At 34.3% G+C, this 27,542-nt stretch overlaps 1 long non-coding RNA gene across 1 annotated transcript; it reads left to right on the top strand.

Annotated features, from left to right (window-relative positions):
- The first annotated feature begins 15,185 nt into the window (after positions 1–15,185).
- On the top strand, positions 15,186–20,027 carry LOC104851036. The gene is made up of 3 exons (XR_777146.1): positions 15,186–15,256; positions 17,249–17,392; positions 19,796–20,027. It is a non-coding gene; the product is annotated as an uncharacterized LOC104851036 (long non-coding RNA).
- Positions 20,028–27,542: the final 7,515 nt, after the last annotated feature.

Genomic DNA, 27,542 nt, shown 5'->3' with positions numbered 1-27,542 from the left:
AGAGAGAGAGAGAGAGTACTATGTATTAGGCCATTCCTATTTTAATATCCTAAGCCCTGTTACTGGTAGATACAGATTCATGGATGCTAAATTCTAGTATTCATTGAAGGAGCTCTGGGTTTTTGAACAAACTCAAACTGTGAGATAATCAGAAGACACTGTTCTCTATTTTGGTGGATCTAATCTATTTCCCAGGCCTATGGTTTGGGATGATTCTATAAACATTATAAAAGTTTAGTAGTTGACCAACAACTATTCCAGTAAACAAATTATCAACTAACCACTACCTAAATTTCAGCAAGTTATACTATTATGGTCATCACTCAGGCAATGTTGTTTAACACAAAAATATGAGCAATGTTTTTTGTCAGCCTAACCCAGGATCTACTCACATGAGTTAATAATGAGATCTGTTGAATGCAGAGTAGCAACCAACATCACCAGGCTCTAAAGATCAGCAAAAAGAGTATTTTCCTAAGAATTTACCACTCTGTACCAGAGTGCTTATAAAATCATGGTAAAGGCAGAGTTTTCTAGGCCACCTCAGGTAAGATAATTAGGAAGGCAAGATTATATTACAACATAATAAAACTTTCCAGAATGTCAGTGTTCAAAATCTTGGGTTATTTTTATTTTAACAGGAATTTTATTATAAAATGGAAATAACAGAACTTTCTCAATGCTGTAATTAGCACATAAAGGATCTAAAATCTCTATTAAATGTTCTTACACAAATAAGCGCTGCTCTGTCTGTAATGATATTCTTCTCTCATTGGCATAAGCCTGCATTTGTCACTTTCTCATCACTAGCACAAAATATCTGACCCTCAAAACTTAAAGGAATGGTTCATCTCAGCTCTTGGTTTTCAGAGGACTCAGTCCCTGGTAAGTGGGCCCGACGGCAGACAGCAAAGAAGAAGGGCCTGGCAGAGAAAAGCTCCTCATCCCATGGCTGCCAAGAAGCAGAGAGAGAAGAGAGGAGCTGCGGAGGATCACACAGCCTTTCAGGTCATACCCTCAGTGACACATCTGCAAGAAGTCTCCACATGTCAACACCATAAACAACAAAGAATTCTTCAAGGGATGAATAAACTGATGAGTATGGTGCCGTCATGATCCAGTCATCTTGAACACACATGAGACTTTTGGGGGACATGTTAGATTTAAACCCTAACAAAGCCCTTTAACATGCCTCTTACGCTTGGCCTGGCATGGGGAGGGCAATGCACTTCCGACTTCCATTTTTCTGAGCCCCCTCATCTTCCTGTATTTCACCATTTTCAGTCTTCAGGCTCTCACTCATTCATCATTAATGCACTAAATTTTTATAAGAAATCTTGCAAGGCTGTGAATTGAACTGATACTGTATTTCAGCCACCTACAAAATCAATATTTGAGTTTGTTTTTAAAAGTATCTTAGACTCGGTCTGAAAATGATAAGACATTTCTACGGTTGTAGAAAAGCCCTTGATTTTGGTCTGTTAGGTGATTGAGGGGTTTAAGATTTTCAGGGGCTCACCCTTTTCTTTACTAGTCTGCCTACTTCTCATTAAATGCTGTATGTCTACCCTTCAACATCAAAGTCCCACCCTCAGTTCTTGAATTCTTCAAGCATTTCCCCTGAGTCTCTATCGTCACCAGGGTCCCGCCTGGAAATGGAACGTCCAACTATGGCAAATGAGAAAAATTTATCAAAGGAGTATTTTTAAAGTTGTAAGCTCAATTAAATGAAAGAATTAGGGGAGCATGACACATCCCAGGAGGGAGCTGACTACATTGGTGTGTTATCATGTCACCACGAACCCTGCGCTGGAGAGAGTATCCCTCTTCCTTCCTCGAATTCATGCCCTGCACATCGTCTCAAATTGTGACCTTGTTTGGAAACACACCTATAAGGCATGTAATAGTTAAGAATACCTACTGAATTAGAGTACGTTTTTAATCCTACACAACGGATATCCTTTATGAAGAGGAACAGAGAGGCCGAAGAAGAAACTGAAGTAAGTCTGCAAGTTCAGGCACACCCCTGGAAGGGGCAAACCCTTGGCACCTGGATCTTTCTCACAGAACTGAGGCAGAGAATTAATGTCCTTTGCTTCAAGCCAGTTTGTGTCACTTTGGTATATCAGCCCTGGAAAACCACGCTACTACTACCACTGGGGAGCCCTTCTTAAGTAAATCCTTGTGTAAAACCATGTGGCCCTTGGTAAGTCAATCCAATCATTGTAAATCTGTAGCTTTCAAGGGCGGATGCTGGGAGAAATTATCTACCATTTCTGTGATCCAGTATTTCTCTAGTGCCTACCTTGATTAAAGTACAAGAAGCTCAAGGAACCTGTCTGTGCAAGTCTTAGAATTCAACCTTCTGGGCCAAATCAGCCTAGAGAAAGATGGAGAGTGTATCTGGAGAGACAACGGGAGAATCCGGCACATTCTGCAATTCCTTCTTTATAAGTGGGAACTTTATGCATTGTAACAACTACTTTTACTGTTTTCTTCATTTTTGATTTATTACAGGATATCAAGTAATGCTGAAGGACTGGCAAGGTAGGGAAATCTGGCTCACAAAATGGAAAAGTATATGGTTAAATGTTCACTATCACTGCAGAAATTAAACCACATAAGAGACTTACTAGAATATCCTCTCCATTGCTGCACAAGTGACGGCTGTCTGCAGCCACGACCAGCTGTGGTGCTGATCATGGGTTATTGCTTCTGGCATCATGGGGTGGATACTGGATTCCAACTTGCACACTTGGTCAACACATACTTGTTACTGACAATGAAATCTCTAGCATCTATTACTCAATTCACTTAAATGCTTACTTTTCCCTTCCTTCATCCTTTCCTTTTGACTTTTCTGTTGTGATTTTTTTCCAAATTCCAGTTTCAGAACAGGAAAATTATCCAGCCAAATCAAGTTTAGATCACATCATTTTACTCTAGCTGCAAGTCTAGGGATGAAATGTGGATGCTTTTTTGGTTCCCATAATAGGGCATAGATTTCTACCCCCATTCAAACATGAGAAAGAGCTTTAGAAACTAGGCATACAAAACCTACACTCCTTCCAAATTTTCCAAGAAATTATTACATGATACATATATTCATCTCCTTATTTTATAAGGAATTAACTTTTAATAAAAAATTATCCACAGAGTTAATAATTAATTACAAAATGTGTTAAGTAAAACATTAAATAAAGCATTTATGATTTTAAAAATTTTGGTACTCACATCGACTCTTGGTTCTTGGACTTCTGTTGAGTTCAACACCCTATGAAATTAATTAGTTTATTTTAACAAATTATATCCAAAATTGTCTAAGCACAGACCATTTGAAAAACAATAGTAAAACCTAATAAATTATTAAAGTGTTCAATCTCAATTTAACAAAAATATTACAAAATTTAGAGATGGACTTCTTTTTGTAAAAAAAATGATTATTTCTATATCTATATTTTAGTTCTCTAAAATTGAAATTGAGAATCAGTATTGGAATGAATGTCTCACTTCTGACAGAATCCCTGAAACATATACTCTTGTTATCTGAGGAACTCATTTAGTATAATCTAACTTCCTAAAATTTCTTGTCTATCAACAAGAAATAACTTGAAGAACAACTACTCAAATAGAGAGTTTCCCTTCCTACAAAGAAGTCAGGGAGCGAGCCTTCCACTAAGACCATGTCTTCTGGTGACCATCTCTCTCTATCAGCACTGGCCATGCCAGTGGCCATCTACGTCCATAATCATTGTTATCAATAAGGCCGAGACAGTCACTAATTCCATCCCCCCAGTCGACCTGACCACCGCTGTCTGCCTTGAACTTGTGAACGCTTTATGCCAACTCAGGAAAGTCATTAAAGAACCTCAAACTTCCAGATCTCCACAAATCACTTGAGTTTGAATCCCCTGAATCTCTGCATGCCTATGTTCTGTACCTTCCTTAACCTCTCTCCAACATTGGAAAGCTCTGCATCTTTTGTAAGTTGACAACCATTGCCAGCCAAACCCATATCTGTCCATCTTTATGAATGCCCTCTTCTTGGTTTGTTCCATTGGTAACCTTCCTACGCTCTGGGGATGCTGCTTTCCTGGACACCCTCTCAAGAAGCTGTCCATTTTCTTACGAATCTTTTGCTTGTCTGAGCTAGGAGTTGGCTAGGAGTGGCATAGCTTCTTTCAGAACATTCACTCTCCTTTTTCCAAAATATCTCCGACTTCTTACATTGTTGCTGTCGTCTATTCATCCTTGAGTAATTTCCTTTTATTTCTGGACAATTTTAGCTTCAAACCCATGTGATTTTCTCAAATTATACTGAAACTTGAAGCTCATTGTATGATTTTCAGATAGCAATAAATGACCACCAAAAACAAAGACAATGATTTTCTAAAGTGAGAAAAGTGTAATTCTGTATTTTTCTTTTGCCACTTTCAACGACAATGAAACAGGCAGTCTCTGAGTAGTCACAGACTTTTCAAGTGAATAAGGACAAATACAAGGAAAGGAGTATAAAGGGTGACCTTTATAAGTGCATCTACCTGAATTGTTAGTGACTTCTACTATTATTGCTCTCTACCCTCTCACTTCTTTGCAGTATCCTCTATCAGGTTTGCCCTCTCATCTCTCACTCCAGGACCATATTCTAGGAATCTCTGTTTCTTATCATCAGAGAATCTCTAAATGTAGGCCAACCAGCTGTATTTCCTACTAACTTCAGCTTGTGCCTTTCTCCCAACAAAACAGCTTTTATTGTCCAGATCAGACATGTAATCGACTAATCCTCTTCCTAATCCATTGATGTCCATCCCTCTGGGAGTACAGAGTCTGACTCAAATTTCAGGTCAACCTGTATGTCTCTTTCCTTATACTTGCCCCACCTTTCCTCTCTATACACTTGGAAATGATATGCCCGTTCAGAGACAGACTGTTTCACTGCTATTAAAGTAGGCTGTAGAAAAACACAAAATGAGCCTGATTGGTGCCCCTTTAGACAATAGTGGTCATGGATGTCTGAGAACTTTTAATGCTGTCTACAAATGACACTTTTCAATTTCAAGTGTATTTATTCTCCTCTCTGGCAGCCATTCAAATAATATTGTCACTTCTGGAACCTCAGCACCTCCTTCCCATGTCATCTCAGCTGACAAACTTGCATTGCTCTTACCTAAGAAAATCAAAGCAATCCAAAGATATATAAAATAATTTGTCATCACCACACACGTCTACCTATCTTCAAGACTGCAGTAGTTAATTTCTGTTCATTTTCGGATACCCCTGCTCCCTTGCCTACTATATCTGAGCGCTCCTTGGCTAAGCAGCTCCAGCAATTCTTAGTTTTCTCTCCATCATCACATTTTGCTTCTCTATTGGTTTGTTGCTATTTGTATAAAATCTGTTATTAATTTATTTTCTTCTTTATGTAGGAGCCCCACAAACTTTGCTTCGTATCACAACCTTGGTAGTTAACACTAACCCTCAATTTCTCTGCTTTCTTTGCAATAATCATTTTTGAAAAATGAAAAAAAATTGAACAAAATTTGGGGATTTTCAATTCTTCCTTTCTTGATATGTCTAAATCTACAAGAAATGCTCTTACTAAATGACCTTCCAATGGCCAATTCTCAGTACTCACTACTTTAGGGTAAAAAGAGGACTAGACACAGTTGACTACGTCTTTCTCCTTGTTACTGTTGTCATTTGCTTCCAGGACTCTTTTAAATTTGTTTCGTTAGTTACTTCAACTTACTTAGTGCTATCTTTTCTCATTATATACTTCTTAATATTGCAGTCTTCTCTTTCTCCTTGTCCATATATTATTTGTACTTCATCCAATTTCATAGTTATGTCTTTTAAATTTTACATTCTGCTGAGATGTCTTACATTTATGAAGCTTATATATCTGAGTCATAGACTGACATCTTCTCAGAGGTATATGAATTACAACATATTCCTAAGTAAATGTCTGTTTTCATAATTTTTCATAGTGAGCTTCCATAAATCAGTGGTTGGAACTTCAGTTCTTACACTTGTCCAACCCTAAAAATTAGAGCCAGCCTTAACCTTCGACTAATAAAAGGCAAACTTGTAAAGGATAATCAGAGCAATTTTCAAAACATAAATAGAATATGCATCCTCTTCATGTAGACAGCTGGCATGCTTCCGTCTGAAGCAAGCCAACGTTGTCAACAGAGGAGATTTAAAAACTCATCTATTAACAATCATTCTCCCTGTCCCTGCAGTCCACTTTTCACAGAAAATCAAGTCAATCTTTTAAAGCACAGCTCAGATTATGCTATTCATCCATTCCAAACATCCATATGTCTCATCTTTTCATTCCCAGGAAAACTGAAGTTTTCTACTATGGCTTCCAAAATCAGGCCTCCAACACCCCCTGAGCTCTCCAGCCCCCTCTAACCACAACCTCCTGGCCTCACCCACACTGGCTTCTGGCCCTTTCTCAAACACACTGGCTCTGCTTTTAGATGGGGTGCACTGGCCTGCTTCTCTGACTGGGAGTGCTTTTTCCTGAGTATCCTTTCCTTCAATTGCTTTATCAATTGTCTTTCTACAATCCTCAACTCTAAGCATCCTGGATGAAGTGGACTCCACTCTCTTCCTTGGAGTTCCTGATCTTCCTCACCTACTCTCCTTTCCCTTATTCTGTAGCACACATCACAAACAGCCAACTATCGAACATTTATTTAGTAGGCATCCTGCTAACTGATTTATTCGTCCCAGGTAGAAAATTACTTTAAGAGGAGCAATCCAGCCAGGCACACCTATAATCCCAGCTCTGTGGGAAGCTGAGTCAGGAGCGTCACAAATTAGTCTCACTCTGGACAACTTAGTGACTTAGTGAAACCATATCTCAAAATACAAAATCAAAGAGGTCTGAAGATATAGTTTCATGTGAAGGGCCTGGACTCAATTCTTAGTACCACGATAAAAACAAAGGAGCAATCCTTCCTCATTTTGCTCACTGATGTATTACAAGATCTAAAAGTTTCTGCCTCACTACAGTGCTCAGAAAACATAGACTACATTTCACAGATTGAGACAAAAGTTAATCTATAGAATTCAAACCGAAAGAAAGATGCCACTCTTAATATACTGCACTTCATAATTATCTAGTAAGAACTAGAAATTCTTATTTTTTATCCCAGCAAAAACATATTAATCAACATTGATATTATAGTCTTTTCTAGAAAGTACCATTTAAATTAGCTGCTCAAACATATTGATTTTCAAATTAGTAATTTCACCACAAAATAAAATTAATGATCTTTGACTTACAGCACAAGTTTTATGCACACAGTAAAAGCCAGACTTTGAATTGAATTTGACATTGTTCTGAACAGAAATGTTCGGTACCAGGTTCTCTTCTCATGATGGGCAGGGAGTCCAAGCCCTTGACATCCATGCAATCACAAGGGTAAGGAACCAAGTGTGCAGAATGTCCATCTATAGCCCCTCTATTCATACAGACATTCTGGTTTTCACTTTCAATACAGAATCAATAAGTTATATTACATATTCAGTATTTCCTTATAAAATTGGCTTTCTATTGTGTTAGATTATTTTGCCCAACTATAATCTAATATAAGTGCTCTCAGCCTGTTTAAGGGACACTGAGTTAAGCTGCAAAGTTTGGTGAGATTTCTGTATTAAATGCATTTTGACATGATATGTTTTATTAGTACATGTTCAAAATACATTATGTTTACGTTCCTTGTGTGGAGTTGTTTTGTGTGCATAAAATGTGAATAATTCCTTTGTTCATCCATTTCCCTCCCCTTCTCTCCTCCTCTATCTCTTATTTTGTGTTTTGTTTTGTTTTGTTTTTTGAGACAGGGTCTCACTATGTAGTTGAGACTGAACTGGAACTCACCATGCAGCCCAGGCTGGTCTCAAACTCACGGTGATCCTCCTGCCTCAGCCTCCTCAGTGCTGTGTGCACCACCATGCCCATCTCTCCTCTATCTCTTAATTTCCATGTGTTTGACTTATTGAAATATAAAAATCATCTGTACTCAAATCTAGGAAAATGATTATCAAATGACCTCATCCTCACTGCTTTCCTGATTTTGACATTCCGTACTTGTCACAAATTGTTCAAAATTGTCCTTAGTTTAAGAAAATGCTTGAATCATAACATTCTGTATATTGCTTTCCCTAAGATCTGCAAGTCAATACAACTCCATTTCTTGTTAAGGCAAATAAGAATATGTCAAAATTTTAGGTTTTTATTATCTATGTTTGGGAAAAAGTTACATAATAATATCAGAAATCCTTCTCTAAACTATTGAGTTTTGTTGCACGGAAAAGATAAAAAAAAATAATACATTTTAACATCCAAATTTATGTGGAAGTACAAAATATGATTATTCAAAGAAATGATGTGCAGATTCCTAAATTGTAAATTGTGGAAAGTCATCCCATTTAGACAGATTCTAAGTTGCACGGGGCTCAGTAGGCACAAAGAAGAGTGTGGATGATAGTAACATCATCAAGTAAAATTACATTGTCTTCAAGGCATTATCCATAGTAAATGCACATTCTGTTCTTATTAGTGCATTATATCTTGATAAAGGATTTGTCTCAATAAGCCTGTAGCACTAACTTACTTGAATTGATTATATATATATATCACAGTTTAAATGGCTTTCATCTGACCCATTTTAAATTCATTGCTTTATAATTTCTTTATGAGCCAGGATAAGTAGGGGTAGGCAAGAGGATTCTCTTCTGTTATACTCTGATCTTTATATGCCAAGACATATTTTCCATGTGCCAGAGTTAGTTAATTCTATTTTTTACATCTGAGGAAACTATTTATACACAACAGTTAAAATGTGATGAATGAAACTTACTGCACTGTATAATTTACATTCTTTTTCACAAAAGAAATAATTACTAACCAAGACTTCCATCACCAAAAAAAGGTTAATGATGCTTTTAAAAGTATTTCCTTTATTATTTTCTTCATAGTAGTTTAAGAATATAAGCTTCATTTTATCTACTGGCTATCTTCACTTTATCGAATGTAAATATCACAAATCTTTCTATTTGTTCACAAATCTACTTCATGTCTTTCACTTCTTTATTAACCTGTCCTTGGTTTTCCTTTCAAGACATATATGGAAAAATCCTGCTATAGGCACAGAATACACTTTCCACAATAGACCCTCAGGAGGTCACCAAGATGCACTTTTCTGTTTCTGCAGGGAGATACAGATCCGAAAATAAATTATTTTTAAAACATGAAATAAAACTTCCTATCCCAGTTTTCTTTTATTTATTTTAAGTTCCTGCCATAACTTATTTTTTCAATGTATTAATCATGAAGTTTCATTTGAGCCTATGCAGTGCAAAATCAGTAGCTGAAATAATAATGATAGCCATGTTTTTTTTGGGTGGGGGTGAATAGTGTTTCTATGTGTTATGAAATAAGCCTATAATAAGTTTCTAACAAATGTTCTTTATTTTATTTTCTGTTCTCCTTGTCTTATTCATTTCTTAAAATAAGATTGCTTTAGTATGTACTGTTTCTAAATTGAACAAATTCTCCAATTTGGAGTGTAAGATAATTAATTATATGACTACTTGTTAGGACTGTAGCTGTGTCCTCCGGATTTCTGGCAGGCACTGGTGTGTGGGATCTTTATCCTATTGCTTGATTGATACAATAAGTGACCATACTTACATAAGCATTCCGTATTGACAGTCATAGCAGGCCACCTTCGTGATAGATGCAAAGTGAGAAGGCAAGATAGAGGACGTCTCCTCATTCTTTAGAACTCTGTGTCTCAGGGCCCTCTCCCAAAACAGTATTTATTACTCTTAGTTTTTCAGGTGGAATCTTGACTACAATAAGGTTTTAATAACTTCTAAGCTGTCTGAGATAATTTTGTGTCTTTTAAAGATAATGAATCCTTGCACAATCAGTGAAGGTTAAAAAAAAGAAAAGAAAACTGAGACGGTTGCCCTTTCTGTGAACATGGGAAAGCACTTTAATTTCTGAGCTCAAGTTAAACCTGAGAGTTCCAGGATGTTTTACAACACAGCCCATTTGGGGCTTTTCTCAGTGGAATGGGCTATCTTAAATCAGTGGTTGCCTGTGCTTAACTTTGTTTTAATTTTTAAATAGTTATCAGTTTATGTTTGCTGTACATAATGATTATATTCTTCCTGGGGAGTCGGTACATGTACATAACACAACTTACTTTTTTTACTGCCTCATTTAAAAAAGCAAAAAAGAATGTCATAAAAATACTGATTGATGAATACTTCTTAAATTTGAATGTGTGAAAAAACTGTCACTCCTATAATTCAGAAAATACGCTGTTTTATCTCCTTACACCCCACATACCTAATATTTTTCTATGAAGTAGTTCTTGAAATGTCACATTGAGTATGAAGAGCTAAAACATTAAAATATAATTTTAAAAAATTAGAAAGGAGCTGTCAGATTGAAGCAGTGAAGTCCTTTACTGGTTGGATGAGAATAAATATGTTGATTTATTTTGCACAAAACACTTCAAATGTGCCTTAAAATATTCCTGAAGAGCTCATTCAAATAAATACCAGACAATTTTATATTTTCTGATCTTGTTGAGCAGTTAAAAGATTTTTAAAGTCAAAATAATACAAAACTTTTTTTTAAATCCAAAAATTGAAACATCCCATCCCCAATACCAGAAAAAAAAAAAAAAGCTTTCAATTTGTTTCAATTTTTGGATTTAAAAAAAAGACGTAAGTAAGGGTACAAGATCCCAATGATGAATATAACTGTACTGTATACCTAAAAAGTACCAATAACTCAATGAGGAAAACAAAATTGCTTCTGCAATGACTGACCAGGAATGTTACCCAAATACAGAAATAGAAACTATCTAGGCTATAGCCACTTTGCTACCAATAAAATTTCTAAGCATGTCAGCCCATGTAACAGTAACATTAGCTATTTACAATTTACAAAGGCATAAATGCACTGACACACCATGGCTGCAAGCAGACAGATAGCAAAATCTGTAGCCAATAAGCACTAATCAAAGAAAATAGGCAGTTATACACAGAGAAGGGAAAGACATACATTTGAAAAGGACTTGTAGATATTATTAATTGGACCATATCATCAATTATGGTTTAATTCATCAGGAAGAAATTTACACTTTCTAATAAGGTGTATATATATCTAATAATAAGGTTTCTAAATATATGTGCTACAAAAATAACTACAACAAAAATAAAAATCTGTTATGATCATTTCATATTTAATGCATTTCTCTTAAAATTAACCATCAACTGGTAAAGGCAATCAAAACTGATAAAGGTAAGGGCCAGGGATTTAGCTCAGTGGCACCATACCTGCCTGGCAAGTGCAAGGTCTGCAGTTCAATTTCCCATACCAAAAAAAAAAAAAAAAAAAAAAAAATTAAAATTTATAAAGGTAGCACAAATTCAACATGCTTCATACATGTTCACTTATTAAGTAATTTATACAAAAAATTAGAGAGTTTTAATTTCTTTCATCACACAAACATATTCTAACAACACAGGTAACACTCCCACAAATCCCAACTTCAGAACATGCCATACATATATCTTACTTTCAAAGGATAAACATTATACGATAATTTTTTTTAAATATGAGGTTAAAATTGATAACTAGCCAATGGCTGAAAACCACATGGAGAAAAATTACATTTATGTAAATTAGGAAAATTATTGCTACTAGAAAATAATCTAACAAAGATCTATAAAACAGATCATCCAATTCAATAAGTTAAAAAACAAAAGAATGTCTTAAAATACGAAAAAGATAAAGCCAGGCAATTCTGAAATTAAATAACACATAGACTCACAAAGTCAGTTAACAAACTACTAACAAGTAGAAAAATTCAGTGATGATTAAGAAAAAAAGTGGAATACCTAAAAATACAACATAAACAAATATGACCTAAACATTAAGAAAAAATTGCTAGTAAATGTACAAAAATTTTAGGCAACATGGATGAATCTCTAAGAAAAACATAGTCAAATGTAGTCTGAATTTTCTTGCAAAGGCGATGTTCCTTTAAATATTTTCAAAATAGTGCTTATTTTCTTTCAAAAATGTTTTACCAAAATTTTAATGAAGAGATAATTGTGATATTGAAACAAAAATATAAATTAGACAGTGGGAGACATTCTTTTTTTAACACGCTTGCATTACACAATGTTTACATTCTCGGTGGAGTCGGTATATATACATAAAACATCTTAATTCCTTTTTGTATCTCCTTCTCCTCTACTTTCCTCCTCCCTCCATCTCTTGATCCCTTTTCCATTTGAGAAAGATCTGTCTCCCAATTTACTATTATCTTTAATTCACTTTTATACTACCATAAAATAATCTTTATAACTAAGACTAGGAGTTTACCACCTGCTTTAACTTATAAACAGATGGTCTATTAAAATATTTACCAATTAAAGTAGACAGTATATAATAGTTGCAGAAAAAGCATCTAGACAAACTTTGAAGTATTTATAAGTATATCTTTCAGCAAGCAATAAATGAAAGGTTCCTTAATTGAAAATTATTTAGAATTGTTTGAGTCAATAATGATATTAATAAATGAAAAAAATATAAAATACTTCATGTTAAAATTAGAAACAAAAAATGTTGCAGTAATGACCTTTTACTATAAATGTGTATTTGATTTTCTGCATATTTCTTTTTCTTTTTCTCTTGTTTTTGTTTGTTTGATACTGAGGACTGAAGTAGGGTCCTTGTGCTTGTGAGGCAGGCAGCAGAACCACTGAGCTAAATCCCCAACCATGTACACGTTTCTACAGTATTGAATAAGTGTAAAATTTTATTCAACTTCATCAAGAAAAAGTATATATGATTTCAAGAAATATATCTAAAATACAAGAATGAATGTTATGAGGAGCACATGCTATCAAAAAAATACACTAAATATTATGACCAGGAGTAGATAAGCTAAATAATATAAAGATGTCAATTCAGCTATAGAAAATGAAATTTCAACTGTGGCTCATTAGGTATTGTTTTTACAGAGATGTTTTTTAGATTATTTTAACATTTGTGTGGAAAAAGAAAAGACTGAGAATAGTTCACAAAAACACTGAAAAAAGTAGTAAACAGGTGGAAAAGCCCTGTCAAAAACTGAGACTTTTAGTCCCCCAATACTTATCAGAACACAGTTATTAGGGAAGATAAGAAGATAGGTAGTCAAATAGATTAGCGAAAAGAAAGAGATCATGAGAAATGAAGAAATATGACATAGATAGATAATATGTATATATAAAACATTGTACAAATTAAAGTGCACTGAGTAAATGATGGAGCATTTAATAAATGGTGTGATATAATTGCCTAGCCACAAGTTAAAAAGAAGTAAATAAAATAGATTCCTGCTGTGCACCATGCAATATATATATATATAATCAATTCTAGAAAAATGAAGGACACTAAAGAAATGGCAAATATACTGAGTCCACCCAAAAATGTATATTTTTTTCACTTCAGGAACAGAAAAATAGTATGATATTTTTTTCAACAGATGCTGTTAGCCTCATATGGAGGACCCTAGAGGATGTTGCATATTGCAGAAAACCCACTAGACCGCTGGCCTTTAGAAAAGAAATTGAAAATGCATGTGGAGTAATCTCAATGACCAGGGTTACCCAGGCAGTAGTTCACCACACTAAAAAAATGTCAGGAAGTCAGTGGCCGCTGCTTTGAGCACCTTTTGTAATTGTAAAGGCCAAAAGTAACTTGTATGACTCTCATGATGTCTCAATAAATTCAGTATTAAACTTCTTTACATTTTTTATTTTCCTAAAGTTTGTATATATATTTTTGGCAGATTCTGTATAAATCATTTTAAAAATGTATCATTATGATGAGAATAGAGAGGTACTTTTTAAAAACAAAAGTGCAAAAGATGAAGAAAAGATACAAATTAGATTTCATGGAAATTTTAAACATTGATTCATTACATACATAAAATGAAAGAAAAGCCACAAACTGAAAGAAAACACTCATAATATAGATAATGAAGCATTCAGATTGCATGGAATGACTGATAGATAACCAAAAGAATAACAAATTACCCATTTGAATTAAATCTGTGAATAAGCATTTGCAAAAAATAGATAAATGGCAAATAAAAATATGCAATATTTAATTAATAATCAGGAAAATCCACGTTAAACTCAATAATATATGATTTCAAATTCTATACTTTTAAAAATTGAAGGAATATCACATGTTCTTGTGTATTTGGAAAAGTAAAAGTAATCATAGATGGGCCAGGGATTTAGCTCAGTGGTTCTGCTGCCTGACTCAGAAGCACAAGGTCCTGAGTTCAATCCCAGTTAAAAAAAAAAAAAAGTAATCGTAGATGATTCAAATGCCTACAAGGATATATATTTTTAAAACTATATCAACTAAAGAAGTTGAAAATTACCATAGCACATAAACCAACAATTTGGGGCTGGGAGGTAGGTAGCTCAGTGTCACCACACCTGCCTGGCAAGCACAAGGTTCTGAGTTTGATCTCTGCCCCTCCAAAATACACATAGAAATTTACCCTATAAAAACATGTTTTTGTTCGTATGGAGATTTTTATATTTTTTAAAAAAGAAAGAAACATATTAGGAAATCAAAATTCTATTGACACCAATATACTGGTGATAATGTGAATTGTAATAAGCCTATAATGTAGAACATATGACAATGAAATACATTATAGTAACAAAATTACACAAATTAATCATAAAAATGAACTGTTGAGTAAATATAAACAACTTGAAAAATTAAAATAAAACAATTTCCACTAAATAAGTGGTAGAATATGCATATATATGCGATATAATCATGACATAATAACATTTATGGCAAACCTATAAAATAGGTTATGGACAAATTTAGGATAAAGTTAAGAATAAATGGCTGCTTCAGAAATTCAGGTAGCAGGCAGCAGGTGCAATGTTTCTTAAGTTGGATAGTGGGTCCCCAGTAAGCATTTATAATTACCTTTCAAACTGTGAAAAAATATTAGATAAGCTTGTTTGTTCTATATCCTGTGTTAAGGAAAAGAATGTGGAGAAAGAAAAACATTCTAATCACGAGGAACTTTGAATTTATTTGATCGTGACATAAAAGTGTTTTGAAGTAATTGAAAGAACACAAGGTCGGAGTCCCCAGGACAAGGATGAAATCATACAAGATGAAAGTTGAGATGTAAGTGGGAGAGAAAACGGGTCATTTGATGATGGTACCTGAACAATATGGAATAGATTACAGAAAACTTAAAGTCCTAAAAAGAACTAGAATTCAAGAAAAGTAAATAAAAAATATCTATTTAGAGGCATTAGAAAACTGTTGAGCAAAGAAGTTAAAAAGAGAACATTAAAATGAAGGCAGAAATGACTAATAGTACTAGTCAGTTTTATAACCTAACACTCGCAACTTAATGGAGAAGTTTATTGGACATAGGTTTCATAGGGGTCGACCCACACTTAACCGGCTCAAAGGCAGAAATGGCATGGTTGAAAGGCATGGCAATGGAAAGCTCTCCAATCCAAGACAACAAAGGAGCAGAGACAGAAGGCCAGGGCCAGGAATAACAATATACATTTCTAGGTTACATTCCAGTGGCCCACCTGCTCTAACCAGTTTTCACTCACTAACAGTACCTTCAGTTATTAGCTCATCAGTGATAGCCCACTGATGAGTATACCACTCTCATGTTCCTATCTCCATCTGAAAGTCCCTTCTCTGAACACAAGAGATTGTAGATCTAAACCACACAGTGATATTATTAGAAGCATCCATATATAAAGTCAGAGTAGAAAATATTCTACAGGACATCTAACTTTTTTTTTTCAGCTTTAATTGAGTAATTCTTTATGACTTTAGAGAGTCAGTGTTCTGAACAAAGGACCTCTTCTACATTAAACAGGTTAGGGAGAGGAAATCAGTTGCAAAGATTTAATCTAGATTAAATAGTAGCCTGGTTAACAAAAATAGTGTAATTTGAGGTCTCAATGCTAGATGATATTTAAAATCTGTTTTGATTTTTCAAGATTGATAAATACATTTCAGTAATTGTTGTAATTAAATATTTTAAAAACAAAAAATCCACACTATCTCACAAAATAAATGAAAAAAGTGAAAATTTTCTTTCAATTTCTTTCGGCTTCTAATGAATACAGAAGGGATGATAAAAATCCTGCATTTTAAAATTCTGACGTTAACTATTGCTGCGGGCAATTTTTGTTAAGGAACAGTCAGTGTCTTCATTATACTTTAGATGAATGTCTATGTTTGGGGTGTAAAACAGCCAGACTTCTAGAGTGTGTTTTCATAGTGCTGATCACTTGAATGTAAAGCAGAAAAAGAGGAAAGGGGAGGAGCAGGGAGCACAGCGGAATGGCAGGGGGGAGGGAAGAGGAAAAGTGGGAGAAAACCATGGCTGACAACTAACTGTATCTAGGCGGTATGGAGTGAAACATTATTTCGAGCTTGAAACCATTTGGTTTGGTAATATTTGACTGAGAGGAACGTCATTTGTCAAAATTAAAACACATATAATCCTCAAACAAACTTGTCAGTATAGAAGAGAAATTACAAGACCAGGCTGATTGGGATTCACAGAGGATAATGCAATATATTAATTAATTATCCAGCATAAGATCTCAGGAACACAAAGAAAGGGTACAACTAGATAGATTATAGAGAAAGATAGATAATATGTACATGATAGAAGATACATTAGAAATCTAATTTATTTTAAATAATGATTAAAGAAATAAGGTAGCACTTAATTAAATCTTTATATTCTTTGTATCTGATGTATTTTATTTTTAACAATCATATTAATGCTGTATGCAAACTAGGAACCTAAGATATTTATACTATATATAGTGGACTAACTGTTTTATTGAAATAAAAATACAGTAGTTTAACAGGAGAAATGGGTTTTGTAATTATTTCCTTCATAAAGTAAAATTTGCTTCAACAAACCATGTAAGGTTATGACTGTCATCATAATGTATTTTCAAAAATGGATGGAGCTAATAAATGACTTGATAGTTTCTCCCCTGAGAAGTGTGCTAGTTTAGGTAGCTTATTTTTACAATTTCTGAGGAGTGCAGATATCACTGAATATCTTGGGGGAATATTAATAAAATGTGGTGACAACCACTTTTAACACTGGAATCACTATCACAGCAGGTCTGACTTCTGCACAATGACTGATCAGGAGATGCCAAGAAAATGATGTTAAATTGAGCTAAAAGAAGTGCAGTTTTCTGGTAATGTCTACACTTACAGAAGACTGTGAACAAGGGACCCAGTGGCAGTTTTGAATATGCAGTAAGCAATTTCAACAAATGATAATGCTATTTTAGGCAGAACCTAAGTAAATTGTTTTTTAAAGGTAGAAGACTAAATATATTCAAAGCCTATCCCAGTACCAAGAATGATTATGCACAAAGCAATTACAAACTTTCCCAAATTCCTGTATCTATTTGTCCTCATTCCTCCCCAATCACTCATGTTCTATGTAAAATAATTTTAAAATATTTTAACTTCCTTGAGCACTTAATATGTATCTTGAGGAATAATTAATGTAATCAAAATATTTGAGAAAGCTATATATGTATTCTTAGAAGTTATACTTTATAAAAGTAGATCTAGAATGAATCAGAAATAATTCTGAATTTTATAATATATTTTATCATCTAATTAAATATTCAGTTATATACTTGTATATTATATATATATATATATATAATTCCATGTCAAAATGTTAACTAGATTGGATATCTCATTATTGCAATTCATAGGGAAAAATCTCATTTTCAAAGATATTGGGTAAGTTCACTTAATACCTGAACAACAACAAAATGTCTTGTAAATCATTTTGTACCGCTCTTCAGGAATGTGATATTCTGGATCCAATCCAGATTTTAGGATTTGGTGTGAATTGATTAAAAATCTAAATCTCATTGTTGCTGTGCACTTATCTATATGTGATGAAATTCTATCATTTGTGGTAACACAGAGAAAACTGGAGGACATTATCTTAAGTAAAATTATTCAAGCACAAAAAGACATAAATATCTGTCCAGTCTACACCGTTCTTCATAAATATAAGTGACTTGAATTAAATTTCTAATTCCATAGAATGATCTAAGAATTGTCTATAAGATGTGTGGAGTCTTTGTAGCCTGCTATTCTCTTTGTTTATATACAATTGTTTTTTATAATAATAGGGTTTCTCTGATTATATACATTTTTTAATGATTTTAATGATTACAGTCTATGTTTTGGTTGTCTGTCCTAGTATATATTTTTATGTAGCCATTTATTTTCTAATTTTTATTTTATATTTAAAGTGTTTAGTTTGCATATGATTGTGTTGCCCTGAAATGTCATGCTTCCTTGAATTTTTAAAACCATTTTTTCTATGAATTGCAATAACCAGAATATATTCCTGTCATTATATGTATGAATTCTTGCTATAGTCTTAGGATACATTCCTACTGACTCCTATATTGTTTAGCTTGAATGCATGTGACTTAAGTTTATAATATGTGATCTTCAAGACTGAACATCAGGCCTCCAGGAAGAGCAGCTAAAGTTGCAAGTGCTACAAGTAAAACCTTAAGAGATTCTTTCCTCACTCCAGTTGCTTTCAGTTTCAAGTCTGAGCCAAAATTACACTCGAGAACTTTGTGCACGTGCAATTATCTTTAAATCGAACACTGTACTAGTTTACTTGTTCCAAGCCTATACTCTTCTAAGAATGATATACTACGTCTTCTGAAACCAGTGCTCTAGGAATAATAATAGCTAAGTCATACCGCATAGGGGAGACACACATGCATGTGTCTCTGCCATCATTAAAGATGAAATATGGTCACACTTTCTCTGTGTATGACTTGAGTGCAAAGCTGATTTCTCATACACAATAATGATTGATTTTAGTGAAGAAAATTAAAATATGTCAATTACACATTTTTGTGCCAAATGAATCTTTTTACAAGAAAAAAATGTACATAGTCTCTTCTACTCATTATATACCCAAAGATCTATCAGATGCCTTTCTATGACAGCTAACCATGAATTCTAGAGGTTTTGGGGTTTCATCCAGGAGGGAAAACAAGTATATACCTCAACTATTTTATCAGAGTCACATCAACTCTGGCTACTCATCATAATCTGTGCCAAAGTGGGTTACCTTAGGTACGTCAAGCAATACATGACTTTTGAAATTGCCTCTCTGATTCACTGATGGAGTAATATGCAAACTCCATTTGTTGGATCAGAGCAGGTGCAGCGCAGCTGCTCTACTTCTTGACCAGAAGTGGATGCAAGGATGCTGGTGTGAATAGCAGAGAACCAAGCTACATAGTGGTAAATCCAAGATGAGCCCTGTATGTGACTCACAGAGCAGTTATTTAAAATTTCAGAACATAGCAGTGAAATACTCTGCAGGCGACCATTCTGCCTGAACACATTCCGTGTTGCCTTAGTATTCACGTGGGGCACAAAGGAATTCCTGTAGACTGTGTCAACTGGAATGCCATGAACTTGATGTGGTCTGATCCACTGTCAAGTAAAACCAAGCACAAACAGCACGCAAACAGTCCATTATCAAGTGAAGCAATAGGTAGGAGTCTGGGCTCAAGCAGGCCCTATAAGCATGAAGCAGTTCTGTGAACAACTGGTTCTGCTTATGGAGCTTGCTCATTAATTTCCCTTCGCCCACAGATTCACCTCATAGAAGTTCCCTGGAAATAGATGATTGAAGAAAAAATGAGCCTGATTTCCAGATGGTTCTTTATGATAAGTTTGAATCACTTGGAACTGCTTTGTGGCAGCATGATATTCCCATTTAGGGTTGCTCTGGAGGAAAGGGGAAAAGCCCTCGTCCAAGGAGGTAACTGCAACCGGCGTATCTCTTCAAATTCAGTGTGGAGAAAGAGAACACTCCTCCACATTAGAGGCCTGAGTTCAAATGCTAAAAATAAATTTTGGAAATGTATTTGTTCCTGTGTTCTCCAAATGTATATTTCATACTGGTACCAAGTGATGTGGCACCATCACAAGATCCTTTTAAAATTTAAAGATTAAGGGCACTTTTGATAGGGTGAACACTTTAGTTCTTCCTTTAAGTGAAATGTCTGTCTCTGGAATTTAAACATTATCTTTCCGGAACAGAATTATAACATGAAATGACGTTTTAGTCCCTAAACACAGATTCCATATGACCTTCTTTTATTTCTATTTTTCTTGAATACTATTTATTAGTAGCCCACTGAATAGTAAATTACTAAATTATAAATGAATAAAGCATTTCCTCATCATTAATCATGCTAAAAATACTGACAGCCATTGTAGATGTTGTTTTGGAAAGGAGCCAGATCACAAACACAGGCACCTAAGATTTAGCTTCTTAAATATTTCAGGATAGTGTCAAACATGACTTTTAGAAATTGAATTTGTACTCATCTAACCTTCAAGTAGTTTAGTGTCATAAATGAGGTTTGAAAATTCTACTATAACACCTGACATTTTAACAGTAAATCAATAGATTATCATAAATCTATGCTATATAATATCCACAAGTAAACATATACAGAAAAAATACAAATATAATTTGTTAAAACAAGTCTACCTATTATTTCACTTTTAAATTTCTTTTATTTTTACTTTTAACTTTTAACATTCTTTATTTAATGTCTTCTCAAAGTTTAAACACCAGACTATTTCTGTGTTAAAGCTTGGAAATGTGAATTGCCCTTGCACGATAATTCCCCTGTGTGTCACTAACTACTGGTAATCAACTCCATCTAAAAAAAACTGAAGTAAGTGTCAGTCTCTACAATGAGGCATGTGAAACACAAGAAGCTTAAAACTTGGAGCATTAGTATTATTTGAGTTCATAGCGGTGAAGAACTCTGTCTAGTCATCATCTTGTTTGATGATGCTCAGAGACAGAAAGGAGAAATTCCAAAAGAAAAAAAATCGGAGCCATCAACCTCACTGAAGCACCCAGATAAACTGCCCCAAATGCTATGGGATTGCTTAGAATTCATACATCATATTCTTTCATACCATGGCATCTCCCTGACAGCAATGTCAGTATATGATATCAGAATTAATCAGTTCCAGATCTGGAATTACAAGGTGATATACATTGCTTTCAGGTCTAAAATTTGCTTCTTGTGCCTGAAATTCTGGAGCTAAAAATGAATGTAACTATTTCGGTAACACCCAATATCACATAATAGATAGAAAACAAAATCACCACAGTAAAACCTGCCAGTTAGAAAATCAAACGGAGGAAATAACACATTATGTTGCAGCTACTTCTGGAAAGTGATCACAAATATTTGTGCCATGGTATGCAATCAAGAGGTTTCTTTACTGACAGATTTGCCTGTCCTTGGTTCTGCAATTTGAGACAGTATCTCTCTTCTGCTTAATTTACTACCCATTTCCCCAACTGAAAGATACATGGGGGTGCTTTGTCATGTGGAGAAGTTATTAGTTTCTTACATAATCAACCCCTGTTCCTATAGGTTCAAGGATTACGGGTCTCCTCTTGGAGGTTGAATAGACACTGTCTTCTGTTTTACAGTGCTGGGATTTCTCTCACCATACATCTTTGAGTGACTGTCTACAGTAGGGGTTGTGACCAAATCCATCCTACTGTGTGTTTTTATGTAACATGCTATCAAGGAATCCTGATTTTTATACTTAAATTGTTCTTTAAAATTAAAAAAAAACTATTTTAAAACATAAATTTAAAAATCCACAAGTAAGGTTTTATTGAACATAGTTAAACTTACTTATTTCTATATTATCTTGTTGCTGTTTTTCCACTCTATGAGCAGAGTTGAATTAGTTGTGACAGAGACCTGTGACAGGTGAAAGTTAAATCACTTACCAATGGATATTGCAGAAAAAAAAGTTGATGGTTCCTGATCTAGGAGCTAGCAAGGCACCTTTTGCATTTAGCGGTGGATTTCATAACCAATGAATTTCCTCAGCACTCGTCTAATAGAAATTTCTTTTGGAAATTGTCTTTTAAAGCATAAGAACATTAATTTTTTACCTGAAGGCATCTCTACTGGCTTATCAATGGTGAGGAAGGATGTGGAAATGGAATGGAGGCCAGATAAGCCCCTACCTGTTCTTGGGCCTGATCATTTTCTTTCTGCCTTCCTCTGTAAGTCTAGGCATTACTTAGAGAGAGAGAGAGAGAGTGTGTACACATACACACGGGATAGGGAGAGTGAAGGATGTGGTTGGGAGAGTGAATGATTGCTTCTTTATACTGACAGAGCCCTTTCTTTTATAAGAGTTTAGGTTCCTGTAAGTCCTCTGCTGGTTTCCTCAACCTGGGCTCAGACTACATCCCTGTAGCATCTAGTTGGAGCAAAAACCCTGTTAAATCAGCTGAATCAACAACCCTTGCCTTCAATATCTGATCACCCTTAATACTTGGCCTGCCATCCAGAATAATCCTATCATGTCAGATTATCAGAAGCCCACACTTACCTTTCCTTTTGGTAATTTTCCATCCAAGGGCCCCACCCTGTCATTAGTTTAAAAGCCCTCCTTGTTGGAGTGAAAGTCTAATCCACTCTCTCTTGTGATTTCCCTCTCATAAAGTTTTCATTTTTAACAAGCATTAGAATTTTGTTCTCTAACACAACCAAATAAATGTCATCATTGTGTAACTCAGAGCTGTCCTACATCTGGCACGAGGCTAAAAATCTTCTTTTACAATGGATTGTATCCTATCATTTCCTTTGCTTTCAAATATGCCAACATAGACTGCTCAGAGTTTCTCCCCTGTACAGCTGCAGTGAATGCAGTAAAAAGTAGTCAGCATATTTGAAAGCCCTGACATACTTTTACTGGTCTCCTAGAGCTCCAAAGTTGGTAGGCAAGAATATGAATTCCAGGTTATTATAGCTGACAGTTTAAACAGCTTGTTGTTTTGCTAAGGTTTAACCAAGTTTTTTATCCTCCCTGCTGGGGACAGAGAAAGAGTATGTCCCACTGCCTGCTTTCATTATGCCCTCTCCACAAGTCAGGGCTTTTATTCAATCTTCTTTGTCATATGGTAAGGGTTAGAGTATTCTGGATGTGTTGGGCTCTAAGTACAGAACATAAGACTAAACTTATTCTAGGAAAACTGGGGTTTTATTTGCACAGGAAGTTGGGTCTTAAAGTAGAATTGTCATTGATTTACTTAGAGATAAAAAGGAATAATATAATGGTTCAATCAAAAGTCATCATCTCTCCCTTCACTTTCCACCTTTGCATTCTTTTTTTTTTTTGGCTTTGTTTTCTGGGCAATTTTCTTCATATCATTAAATATATGCTTATGCTTATAGGTGGCTGCATGAATTTATTAATCAAGGAAAGAAGACAGCTATGCCCATATAAACCTGAAAGCAAATTTGATTAGTCCTGGTTGCATTGCCTACTTCACTGCACACGAGTTAATGCGTTTAATAAAATGGAGATGCTTTGATTGGCTAACTGAGCCATGTGACTTGACCCAACATCAGATGGGGATGGGATAGTTTCCCAAGTGGAAAGATAAACATCCTTCAATTTATGGTGTTCTATGGATAACTAAATACAGTATTTTGGAATACAGTTTGGCAATGTTTTCAAAATTTAAAAAGAACACTAATATTTAGATATTGCTGGAGTGGATTGTAAACTTGTTCCTCTGTTATTTAGGCCTTCAAAGATATTGTTTTTATAAATAGTTAAAACAAAGTAAATTTCCATCAGTAAGGACTGGCAAATTAAAAAGATTTAATAAAAATGTCACACCTAAAATATAAATAATAAGCAACATTTAAAAATACATATTTATGTAATTAACTTTAGGTACACTCACATGTAGAAAAAAGATTAATGTAATACAATATATTCTGCATGGTATTAAGTTTATGTATAAAGGAAATTATATATCTCAAAGTTGTATATATATTTAAAAGCAAGAAAAATGACAGAATTGTCCAAATAAAAAAGGCATTATATCTAGGACATTATCTTGGGGTTTTTTTTAGACTTACCCCTGAAGTTTAAGCTGTAATTTTACACACGGATTGATTTATAAACTGACTAAAATGAATTCTTGTTTAAAAAGAACAATATGTAAATTGTAGATTAGATATTATTTCAGAAAAATCTGAGAAACTATTTAAAAATTATTTGGATCTTACAGTGTAATTCCTTGTCATAAATTTCATATATATAAAATCAATAACTTTCTCTACAAGAAGTATAAACAGCAAAGGTAGAGGATATTAAAACATGAAGTTCAAATTTATAGCAGCAATGAAAAAGATGTAACACCTAAGGGGAAATGAAATATATCTATCTATACTGTGAAAATTGTAAAATACTTCTTAGAAATCAGAAAAATTTCAAAAACGGGATAAATAACCACAGCAAGAAATGAAACATCATTAGCATATATAGTTTTTAAAATTGTTATGTGAAAGTCTTTAAACAGCTTTTATGAAAATTATATTCATTCCCAAAATCGTATATAAGTGGGGTTTAGGTAGATGAGAAAACATGTATGAATATATTGACAAATAAACACAGATTCAAAAAAGAGCATTCAATTTTTTTATAGATTAAGTTCTCATAGAGAAAAATGTTATGAACTTTGGAGGAGATACCAAAAAATCATGCACAATGCCTTCTAGGTATAGAATGTGGCCTGAAATATAAATAACTTCACTGAAGAAAATGCTATTGTATCTACTACATTTCAATGACATATTCCCAGAGTACAAATGCAAAGCACTATTTTTCCAGATTGAGTTGAAAATAACCAAGAAGCAATCTAAAAGACTGGAGCTATAACTCAGTGATATGATGCTCACTCACATATCATGTTGTGTGGAGGCTCTTGGGTTGATCTCCAGCACCATGGGAGAAAGAAAAACCAAACAGGTAAATGCTCTAGACATCTAAAAGCATACTATTGGATAAATAATAATGTGCCCAAAGAAATGATATTTAGAATAAAACCAAACTATAGGTACACAAAGTAGTGCATTTTGTTGAATGTGTGTGTGTCCATTTATAATTTTTAGTAAGGTGGAATAAGAAATTCTGAAGACTATCTCAGAATTGGATCATTGCTTAGGTACCAGAATACACGAGATTATCACTGTATAAACATTTTCAACATTTGAAAAAATTTAATTTAAAAATGCTCAGCCAAAAGCATTTTAATTTCCATGCTGATATTATCACATACCAATCATTTTAGTTTCCATTTCAAGATTATTGTCAAAATGTAATTGTAGAACTTTAGGATCTCATTTATTCATTATATGAGGATTAAAATGGTCAAAATATTTTCTGAAGATAATTCTGTCAGATTTACAGATATTTTCTTACACCTATATTTTAATAAGAGGTTATTACTCTTCTAATCAGTTTCATTGCCACTTAGAAAAAATATCATAGTAGTGCACATTAAAAGAATAGGTTTAAAATAAAACACACCTGGATTGATTCTAACCTTTACATTCTAGATATGTAGTATTAGTCATTTTCTCATCACAGAGACACAATACCCACAATTTAAAGGAGGATCGGTGTATTTTGGCTCACATTTTCAGTCTGTAGTTGGCCAGCCTCAAGGTAGGAAGGCATACTGAATGGGACTTGAGGTGGAAAGTTGCTCAAATCATGGCCTCCAGGAAGCAGAGAGAGAAAGAAGGAGCTATGCAGAGAGATACACCAAGCTATATTGCCCCTGTGACTCATTCACCCTCCAAAAGCCCCACCTATGGGAACACGAGGCTCTCAGGGGATATCTAGATCCAAGCCACAGCACATGGCTAATGGTCCATTTAACACATATGAAGATCAAGATTTCATCTCTTACTTGGAAAAGTAGAATTCAATAATGTACAGCTGCTGAGTCAAAAAATAAGAAGTATTTTTTCACCAAGTAGGTGTTATTATTGTATATCATTTTATTTTCACAATTATTTAAGAACTCAGAGAGCTGAACTCTAAGAATAAGGAAAAATTATGTCATGCTAACTGACAACCATTAGCTGTCATTCTAAATAGCACTCATTATAGATGATTGCTTAAAATATCAATACTTTACTTCTTTATATGTGCCAGAGAAGCAATTCAAATATTTCCATGAAAGTGTTAAAGGAAAGAACTGGGAAATATTGATACAAATGTGTTAATAATAAGCATTAAACTATGAAGTACACATATATGTGCTCTATATATTGAAATAACTTTCAACAGAAAAATATTCTATTAATAAAAATTAAAAATTCTGAAAAAATATTTTTAAAACTTTCACTTCATTATAGTGCAAAACTATTGAGAGATACTCCAAAACAGATATTTATTTTCATTAATCTTTGTCAAATTTATGAGGTCCCTTATAAGAAATCCTATCCTGCTGAAAAGGTTAAGACATTAAGGATCATATTAAGAGACACTATAAAATCAGATGTTTCCAAATCAGGAGTAACCAAGGATTTTTTGTTTTACAGACACAGTGACTTATATAATGTATGCCATTCCTTTCTCCATATTGGCTTCTAGAAGGCTGAAAGTCAACTTTGTGGCCCTTTCATTGCAAATGTGAAAGGTTTTTTCAGAATTGATTTTTCTATTAGTCTCATTTTGGGATCCATTTTATGAGCCCCTAACTTTGTATTCCTTCTCTCTTTCCCATCTACTTCTATTCTAGGACACCTTAATGCATTTTATGTATCTATTCTTTCAAGAAAGATTTATTGATCATTTACTAATGGGCCAAGAACTGGGATGAACATTCCACTCTATTTGACCTTGCCAATAGAAAACATACTCAATGCCAGCCTCTTTTAAAAGCCAATATACCAATTAATTACATAACAAAAATGACCATGGTGGGCAGAAAAGGTAAATTCAGAATGAGTACTTATTCTAGCTAGAAAGGATGACACTCTTATCAAGGATGCAGTCTAACATGACAAATCTGTCAACTAAAAGGGAATAGGGGCATAGCACATGCTCAGAGAAGAGTCTCTTCCAGTGGAATATTGGCACCCAGCGCTAACAATGGTTTTGGGGATGGGAAATCCAGGTGATGACATGGATTAATAACATTCTTTGAAGCACCTGGCTAACTTTGTCTCTAAACCCACTGCGAAAGCTTGAATGAATTGAGATTTATATGAAACAAAATGATTTCATACTTTTGGCCCAGGTACTTTTGGGCCACTTCACCAGAACTTTTTGCCCATTCTTATAATTAGGCTCATTTTAAGCCTTTTGCCCTCCTCTATCCAAGGCATCAAGCCATGACCAATGAGCCAGTGCTAAGCGCTATATCTGGCCCTGCCTTACGCTAGGGAAAGTATATAACAAGATTTCCTACCTAAATGTTTGCCCTTAAAAGTAACTTTTAGCTTCATAATCTGAAGAAGATACACCATACACC

This window comes from Fukomys damarensis, unplaced genomic scaffold, assembly GCF_012274545.1.
Source record: "Fukomys damarensis isolate Sample0158 unplaced genomic scaffold, DMR_v1.0_HiC HiC_scaffold_30, whole genome shotgun sequence".
NCBI lineage: Eukaryota > Metazoa > Chordata > Mammalia > Rodentia > Bathyergidae > Fukomys > Fukomys damarensis.
This window is presented reverse-complemented; position numbering and strand designations above follow the sequence as displayed.